The sequence below is a fragment of the Oncorhynchus mykiss genome, chromosome 2 (assembly GCF_013265735.2).
Source record: "Oncorhynchus mykiss isolate Arlee chromosome 2, USDA_OmykA_1.1, whole genome shotgun sequence".
NCBI classification, from domain to species: Eukaryota; Metazoa; Chordata; class Actinopteri; order Salmoniformes; family Salmonidae; genus Oncorhynchus; species Oncorhynchus mykiss.
This window is the reverse complement of record NC_048566.1, coordinates 31567528-31577192: the sequence shown is the minus strand read 5'-3', so window position 1 is coordinate 31577192 and position 9665 is coordinate 31567528. Positions and strand designations below refer to the sequence as shown.

Sequence of the window (9665 nt, the reverse complement as noted above, 5' to 3'; positions counted from 1 at the left end):
TTTGACGTTTTATATTTAAAATGTTAGCGTTTTAAACGTGCTGCTACACCTGCATGTGGCCTTTTCTTAACTTCAGATTTGTCTAAAGAACAGCGGGGGAAATAACTTGTGAATAAAACTTGTCAAATAACATATGGTGTTTTCTGTTCAACAGTACGATCAAGCTTGTGTTGGGATTGTGGGTGAAAGCAAGATGTAATACCAAAATTGACCTCTAGAGCACGACAAAGTCCAGTTAAATATAACATTTCACTGCGGTACCAAAAGACCTGTCTGCAAAATCCATACTTACGTGGCATACTTGTTCTTGGCTGTTTTGTATTTTATTCATCTGGCTCGTTGGTCTAGGGGTATGATTCTCGCTTAGGGTGCGAGAGGTCCCGGGTTCAAATCCCGGACGAGCCCTACTTTTACTAAAATACGAAACTGAATGACTGACACAAGTTATTGTGATAACAGTGTAATAAAAACACTAACGTGTAAAACATTAAGGAACTACAAGAAATCACTGAGTTCCATTATGCACAAGGCAGATTATTGAGAATTTGGTTGCAAGTATATGCTTATAATACAGCTTCCATTCCAAATAATAATATTGGATGTTCCATTTAATTGCTATATTACCCTCAAATTTAAATGTCGCACAAACAAGTACAGCGAAATTCCTTTCTTGCAAACTCAATACCCAACAGTGCAATAATGTAAAACTAGAAGAAAACAAACACGAGAAATAAGAAATATGCCTCAAACGTGTGTATATATAAGCAATTAACGGTCATTATAAAATATGTTGAGTGACATGTTTAATGTGCAATCGCATGTGATTAGATTGAGACCATTTAACCTCCGTTTACCTGAACGTCTGTAGTCTCGTGCACCAGACAAGAACGTCTGTGGAGAATAAAAACTCAGTTTCCCATAAATCTGTGGGTTTGTGCGTTTCTGATCATGCGCGCAAGTACTAAAGTCCATCGTTAGTGTCACTGCTATGACAACAGGCTTCAAGCAAGTTGATGAGGCACACGTAAAATGTGATTTAAAAAAATCTGAACTGCGAACCACAGACAGGCTCGTCTTGTTAGAGGTAAAAGGAGGCACGTTTAGAATTTGCATATGTCGCTGGAATGTTGAAACTAGACGCTTGTTAGCCTCCAAGCCAGGCACAAGCACAGCCAGCGTTAATTAGTCAGCTAACGTTAACTAACTTCGCTCGAGGTGTTTCCTGGCTGGCTAGTTTGCTACCTATAGAGAATCATGTACGTCGTCTAGTTTAGTTTGTTTTTGTTCTGTTTATAACAATTGTTCAACACATGGGCAATGCTTGCCGCAACCCCTACTAACGTTAGCTAGCTAGCTTAATCAACAGATTATGCATGTTGATGTTGCTAACTAGATACTAAGGTTAGATCTAGCTAGTTATGTGGAAATCATTCTATTCACCTCTAATGTAATGGAGTCGGAGCTCTGCTGATATGCATGGCACACCTGGATAATGTTGAATTATGACGTGGTTGATTGCAGAATGTTGGCTGTGCTTTACTGTCTGTCAATATATGAAAAGGGGCTGCTCAAAGGTCTTGGCCGTGATAGAGTCAAGTAGGCAGGTGGTATAAGGCTATAGGCATATATTCCACTTATGTAATCTTTCAAAATCGAAATAATAGGGCTATCATTTGAATGGTTATATATGTTCTTGGTGTAGAGGGAGGGGGAAGAAGGGATTCTCTCTATGGATTAGCTGTCCATTCCACCTGCTCAGCAGTTGACAATGAGGAAATCTGCTTGGCCCATGCTCTGATACAATCCCTGATCATGTGACTCAGCTGTCATTGGTTAGTGTAACATGGGTTTACGGTCAGTGTTACATACAGACCACTGTCCAAACCTCCCTCTGGGTTCCGGAATCAAAGAAACATCAGCATGTAGCCTAATATAGGTCTACTGTAAGAGGTCGGCGCTAATCCCCTGCAATAAAAGCAGATGATCAGTGAATTACCAGACACACACACGCTAGCTTGATAAAGCACTACAAATCTGAGGCTGGCACCCATTACACTTAGAGTGAGTTAAAGTAGGCTTAGAAAGATCATGCCATATAGGAGACGTTTCATCTTTCCATCGTTTCATCTTTCCATTTGGTTCCAAGTGGGGTAGACAAACAGCAGGTATCAGCCACATTGCTTTCACCTGTCCATTATGATGAGTGTCAGTCACGTGTGGAAGACTGACAAGCAGTATTATGGTGTCCACTAGAGCGGCGATATGACCCTCAGTGTCTGTCTGTCTGTCTCCTCTGCAGTAGCATGTCTCTGTTCAAGGCGTGTGATTGGTGAGCCGCGGTGCTGGGGGAGGAGTTTGACCAGGGATGCCTGTGTGTCAGAGATGTGGACAACAGCGGACATGGTGAGAAGGTGTGGGGTTGTGGTGTGTCTGACTGCACTCTGCACTACAAAGACACTGTTCACTAATAGACCAAAAAACAAACAATGAGAGTGAAAGTGCCCCTGGTACCATAGTCTTATTTACATGCACAAATCAGATTTGTTAATTGTCTGATTGACTTACTGATTGACTTAACTTCCTGGATCTTTATTACCATGTTTAAAACATACCATTTGCCCTCTCGATATAAAGCACATACACTGAGTGTACAAAACATTAAGAACACCTTCCTAATATTGATTTGCACCCCCCTCTTTGCCCTCAGAACAGCCTCAATTCATCGGGGCATGGACTCTACAAGGTGTCGAAAGCATTCCACTGGGATGCTGGCCCATGTTGAATCCAATGCTTCCCAGAGTTGTCAAGATGACAACGCTTTCGACACCTTGTATGGTGGACTATTCTTGATACACACAGGAAACTGTTGAGTGTGAAAAACCCAGCAGTATTGCAGTTCTCGACACAAACCGGTGTGCCTGGCACCTACTACCATACCCTGTTCAAAGGCACTTAAATCTTTTGTCTTGCCCATGCACACATACACAATTCATGTCTCAATTGTGTCAAGGCTTAAAACTCCTTCTTAAAACTGTCTCCTCCTCTTCATCTACACTGATTGAAGTGGATTTAACAAGGGACATCAAAAAGGGATGATATCTTTCACCTGGATTCACCTGGTCAGTCTCATGGAAAGAACAGGTTTTCTTAATGTTTTGTACAACGAAGGGAGCAATATGAGACCATACCACAATGTCTAAGCTGAGGAAGTATATCCTGTAGATAAGATAGTGGTGGGCAACTACATGGGCATGCTGCGGGTCTTCTCCCCCCACCCTGCCAAGCCTGGAGAGCCAGGCCCACAGCCAGCTACTGGAGGTGCAGCTCAGAGACCCCGTCATCCAGGTTGAAGTGGGCAAGTTTTTCTCGTAAGTACCAGGGCACACCCACCTACTGCTCAAATAGTATGCTACATGTACCTGCTGCTCAAATAGTATGCTACATGCACCTGCTGCTCAAATAGTATGCTACATGTACCTGCTGCTCAAATAGTATGCTACATGTACCTGCTGCTCAAATAGTATGCTACATGTACCTGCTGCTCAAATAGTATGCTACATGTACCTGCTGCTCAAATAGTATGCTACATGTACCTGCTGCTCAAATAGTATGCTGCATGCACCTGCTGCTCAAATAGTATGCTACATGTACCTGCTGCTCAAATAGTATGCTACATGTACCTGCTGCTCAAATAGTATGCTACATGTACCTGCTGCTCAAATAGTATGCTACATGTACCTGCTGCTCAAATAGTATGCTACATGTACCTGCTGCTCAAATAGTATGCTACATGCACCTGCTGCTCAAATAGTATGCTACATGTACCTGCTGCTCAAATAGTATGCTACATGTACCTGCTGCTCAAATAGTATGCTACATGTACCTGCTGCTCAAATAGTATGCTACATGTACCTGCTGCTCAAATAGTATGCTACATGTACCTGCTGCTCAAATAGTATGCTACATGTACCTGCTGCTCAAATAGTATGCTACATGTACCTGCTGCTCAAATAGTATGCTACATGTACCTGCTGCTCAAATAGTATGCTGCATGCACCTGCTGCTCAAATAGTATGCTACATGTACCTGCTGCTCAAATAGTATGCTACACGCACCTGCTGCTCAAATAGTATGCTACATGTACCTGCTGCTCAAATAGTATGCTACATGTACCTGCTGCTCAAATAGTATGCTACACGCACCTGCTGCTCAAATAGTATGCTACATGTACCTGCTGCTCAAATAGTATGCTACATGTACCTGCTGCTCAAATAGTATGCTACACGCATCTGCTGCTCAAATAGTATGCTACATGTACCTGCTGCTCAAATAGTATGCTACATGTACCTGCTGCTCAAATAGTATGCTACATGTACCTGCTGCTCAAATAGTATGCTACATGTACCTGCTGCTCAAATAGTATGCTACATGTACCTGCTGCTCAAATAGTATGCTACACGCACCTGCTGCTCAAATAGTATGCTACATGTACCTGCTGCTCAAATAGTATGCTACATGTACCTGCTGCTCAAATAGTATGCTGCATGCACCTGCTGCTCAAATAGTATGCTACATGTACCTGCTGCTCAAATACTATGCTACACGCACCTGCTGCTCAAATACTATGCTACATGCACCTGCTGCTCAAATAGTATGCTACACCTACCTACTGCTCAAATAGTATGCTACATGCACCTGCTGCTCAAATAGTATGCTGCATGCACCTGCTGCTCAAATAGTATGCTACATGTACCTGCTGCTCAAATACTATGCTACACGCACCTGCTGCTCAAATAGTATGACCTGCTGCTCAAACACTCAGAAGTGTGACCTGGAATTGCAGGTCAAATGGGCAATCGTGGCGTTAACTCAACATAGCCCTACTTAGAATCTTAAAGTACCACGTCACTAATGGAATTCTCTACTCTCATTGTCCTACATCACTGCAACGAAGGAATAGAGTTGCACAGGAATGATGATGTCATGTGTTGGGAGACAATGGCTTTTCCTGTTGCTTCCCACCCAGTCCTAAACACACATTAGCTTCAAGGGCCAAAGGTTTTTCCTGATCACATGACCTTGCTGACCATGTCGTGAACTCCTGACCCTGTACCACAAAGTCAAGAGGTAGTTGCTGTCATGCTGTTCGTTTATCCACTGAGTAGACATCAATGGAGTTCATGAACCTTTGGCACTGACTTCAACTTTGTTCTTGTCTTAATCTGCTTCCAGTAAATCCTGACCACCATGTCATGAATTCAGCTCTCTCCATGTGATTTATCATACTATATCAACCACCTAGTCTCAAACTTGGCTGGCTCCACTACTTTAGGCTAACCACCAAGTTACCAGCACATAGCTGGAAACACCCCAGGGTCCCATTTTAAGATGTTGTTAAAGGAAATTTGTTCTCAAGCACATTAACTTGCCAAATACAGGTTGAGTAAATACTCTAATATTTTGAACAAAAAATGTCAAGCGCTAGACTGAAACCGCCATTGCCTCCTCTGCTCTCCCCGTGGCCAAAACGATTCAAGTAAGAGGAGAAAGAGGGGAATAGGAGGAGAAAGATGGAGAGAAAGGGAGGAATGGAATGATGAGGGAAGACTGGAATGTTGGGACATGTCATCACGGTGGTCCATTCCTGGGTGCACAGGGACCTCCTGGAGAGACAGGCTTCCTGGAAAAGCCGGGCATTTTCCAAAAGTTTCGCCCACAAAAGGGATGTATGAATCAAAGGATTCCTTCATCTGTTTGCTGACATTTTATGTTACTGTATGTTTTGGGTAGCTGGATTCGGTTAGCATTTTGAATGACCATTGAGTGTTCCCTAAACAGAGAAACACATTGTAAATTTTGTCTCTAGAGCAGTGGGGCGGGAGATGGTGAAATGTGTTCTCATCGACAGTGGGCGCTGTGGTTTTGAGTAAAGAAGAAATCACCCAGGCTTCATTTTTAGTTGTTTTTCCTCCGTAAACATTACAGCAGGGTTGATGACAGACATGTTCCTCCGCAAAGCTGTAGAACACATGTTTAAACCATAGATTTACATCAAACAGATTTGTCACTTTTTCCTATGCATATTGTATTATATTTATCCATTCACAACTTGTGCTTGAAGTAGCAGTTGCCCCCAGAATACAAATTTAGGGCCAGGTTTGACTACCCCCCCAATCCTAACCTTTACCATTAGGATATACTTCATTATATCTATACGGATATACTCTTATGTCAGTATTGTCCAGTATTGAACAACTACTCCAAGTCTCAGAGCGAGTGACGTTTGAAACGCTATTAGCGCGCACCCCGCTAACTAGCTAGCCATTTCACATCGGTTACACCAGCCTAATCTCGGGAGTTGATAGGCTTGAAGTCATAAACAGCGCAATGCTTGAAGCATTGCGAAGAGCTGCTGTAAATGCACGAAAGTGCTGTTTGAATGAATGCTTACGAGCCTGCTGCTGCCTTCCACTGCTCAGTCAGACTGCTCTATCAAATATCAAATCATAGACTTAATCATAACATAATAACACACAGAAATACGAGCCTTAGGTCATTAATATGGTCAAATCCGGAAACTATAATTTCAAAAATAAAACGTTTATTCTTTCAGTGAAATGTGGAACCGTTCCGTATTTTATCTAACGGGTGGCATCCATAAGTCTAAATATTCCTGTTACATTCCACAACTTTCAATGTTATTTCATAATTACGTAAAATTCATGCAAATTAGTTCGCAACGAGCCAGGCGGCCCAGTACATCATTGGGGTCAAGCTCCTTGACATCCAAGACCTTCAGCCAACCAAGTCACAGACTGTTTGTTTTCTCTGCTACCTACCGCACTGCAAGCGGTACCGATGCACCAAGTCTGGAACCAACAGGACCCTGAACAGCTTCTAACCCCCCAAGCCATAACACTACTAAATAGTCTGTGTAGTTATTTGGTTAACTATCTGCATTACCCTTTTTGCACTAACTCTTTTGACTCATCACATATGCTGCTGCTACTGTTTACTATTTATCATGTTGCCTACCCCTACCTATATGTACATATCTACCTCAAATAACTCATACCCCTGCAAATTGTCTCGTTACTGGTACAGTATTTATTCTTCGTGTTATTATTTTTTCTATATTTTTCTCTCTGCATTGTTGGGAAGGGCCTGTGAGTAAGCATTTCAATGTTAGTCTACACCTGTTGTTTATGAAGCATGTGACAAATTTGATTTGATTTTGATTTGATACTATGGCAGTTTGCTCCCGTTAGTCTAGTTCTTTCTCTGCAGATTTAACCATAGGACATAGCAATGATATGTGACAATAAATATTAATATGGAGGGTGGGTCTCTCCCTCTATTTCTCTCTAACTCGCTCTACTGTCTCTCTCTCCCTCTATTACTCTCTACCTCGCTCTACTGTCTCTCTCTCCCTCTTTCTCTCTCCCTCTATTTCTCTCTACCTCGCTCTACTGTCTCTCTCTCTCCCTCTATTACTCTCTACCTCGCTCTACTGTCTCTCTCTCTCTCCCTCTATTACTCTCTACCTCGCTCTACTGTCTCTCTCTCCCTCTATTTCTCTCTACCTCGCTCTACTGTCTCTCTCTCCCTCTATTTCTCTCTACCTTGCTCTACTGTCTCTCTCTCCCTCTATTTCTCTCTACCTCGCTCTACTGTCTCTCTCTCCCTCTATTTCTCTCTACCTCGCTCTACTGTCTCTCTCTCTTTCTCTACCGTAGGTACTGCTGGTAATGTGGAGCATGGGGTTCAGTACCAGCTCAAGCGGGTCTATGAGCACATCCTCCAGAGGACCGCTTGCAACATGACTTATGGAACCTTCGGAGGGGTCACATGTTACACATCACATGAGCAGCTCAAATACTTCACATGTAACAGATATGCATTGACAGTTTAGTCACAAACCACACACACTTTTTTCATTTTTTTTTTTAGTTAATTCATTGCCCTTTCATTTCTAATGACCACAGAGCTATAAGTGCAGAATATGATTCATTCTGTGTGGAGGGGAACCCTTGGCGTTCTGGTGCAGGTTTATTTGGATGGCAGTGACTGGATCGTTGTGTGGATGCATGTGCACACGTGTGGGTGTATTTGTATGTGTAGTAAGTTAGGTTCTGTGTGTCCTTCAAAGGTTGTGTCAGGTCAACCACAGAAGCTCTCTTTTAGCCTGCCAGGAACACACTGCTGAAATCTGGACCAAGCCCCAGACAAGAGACAACAGGCAATTCATTAATGGGAGAGCACACTTATCCAAACACGTGCTCACTGGAACACACACACACACACACACACACACACACACACACACACACACACACACACCTCAACAATATATCCCTTGTTTTATTATTGGCCTTCTCATGTCTAAAAGGGCTTCAGTTTAACACTGGTTTGTGTGTGCACGTGTGTGTGAGGAGACTTGGAGCTGTGTTGGTTACTGTTATAGAGGACATGTTTAGGATGGGAGTCGTTGCTTTTCTTGGATGCTGCAGAGTCGAGGGCTTTCCCCTCCTTTTTTCCAAATACATATATTTCTCTTGAGGGATGATTTCTTGCCCCCATCCTCTCTCCCTCTCTCCCCCCTGGCATTCTAACATTCCTCATTAACCCCTGAACTCTTCTTCACCTTATTCATTTCATAGACTTCCAGCGCTTTATGGACTCCTTCATTCATGCCAGTTTCCATTTGCGCAAACACACACACACACACACACCCATTCACCTCGCTCTCTCTCTCTCTATCTCTCTCTCTCTCTCTCTCTATCTCTCTCTCTCTCTCTCTCTCTCTCTCTCTCACATCCTTTCCCAATTAGATCAACTTTTATTTGTCACATGTGCCGAATACAGTGCTTACTCACAAGCCCTTAACCAACAATGCAGTTGTAAGAAAATCCCTAAAAAAATTAGAGGTAAGAATAATAAATAATTAAAGAGCAGCAGTAAATAACAATCGCAGGGCTTTGTACAGGGGCTTTGTACAGAGTCAATGTGTCAACGTGCGGGGGGCACCGGTGTCGAGGTAATTGAGGTAATTATGTACATGTCGGTAGAGTTATTAAAGTGGCTATGCATAGATAATAACAGAGTAGCAGCAGCATGGGGGGGGGGGATGTAAATAATCTGGGTAGCCATTTGAATAGCTATTTAAGGGTCTTATGCCTTCTGGGTAGAAGCTGTTTAGAAGCCTCTTGGACCTAGACTTGGTGCTCCGGTACCGCTTGCCGTGCGGTAGCAGAGGAGAACCGTCTATGACCAGGGTGGCTGGAGTCTTTGACAATTTTTAGGGCCTTCCTCGGACACCGCCTGGTATAGAAGTCCTGGATGGCAGGAAGCCTGGCCCCAGTGATGTACTGGGCCGTACGCACTACCCTCTGTAGTGCAGTTGCCATACCAGGCTGTGATGCAACCCATCAGGATGCTCTCGATGGTGCAGCTGTAAAACCCATGCCAAATCTTTTCAATCTCCTGAGGGGGAATAGGTTTTGTCTTCACGACTGTCTTGGTGTGCTTGGACCATGTAGTTTGATGGCGATGTGGATGCCAAGGAACTTGAAGCTGTCAACCTGCTCCACTACAGCCCTGTCAATGAGAATGGGGGCCTGCTCAGTCCTCCTTTTCCTTTAGTCCACAATCATCTCCTTTGTCTT

At 43.3% G+C, this 9665-nt stretch overlaps 1 long non-coding RNA gene and 1 other non-coding gene across 2 annotated transcripts; both read left to right on the top strand.

Annotated features, from left to right (window-relative positions):
• The first annotated feature begins 333 nt into the window (after positions 1-333).
• trnap-agg lies at positions 334-405 on the top strand. The gene has a single exon. It is a non-coding gene; the product is annotated as a tRNA-Pro (tRNA).
• A 544-nt stretch (positions 406-949) lies between these two features.
• On the top strand, positions 950-7972 carry LOC118939115. Its single transcript, XR_005036376.1, has 4 exons — positions 950-1084; positions 2300-2403; positions 3223-3368; positions 7737-7972. It is a non-coding gene; the product is annotated as an uncharacterized LOC118939115 (long non-coding RNA).
• The last annotated feature ends 1693 nt before the right edge of the window (positions 7973-9665 follow it).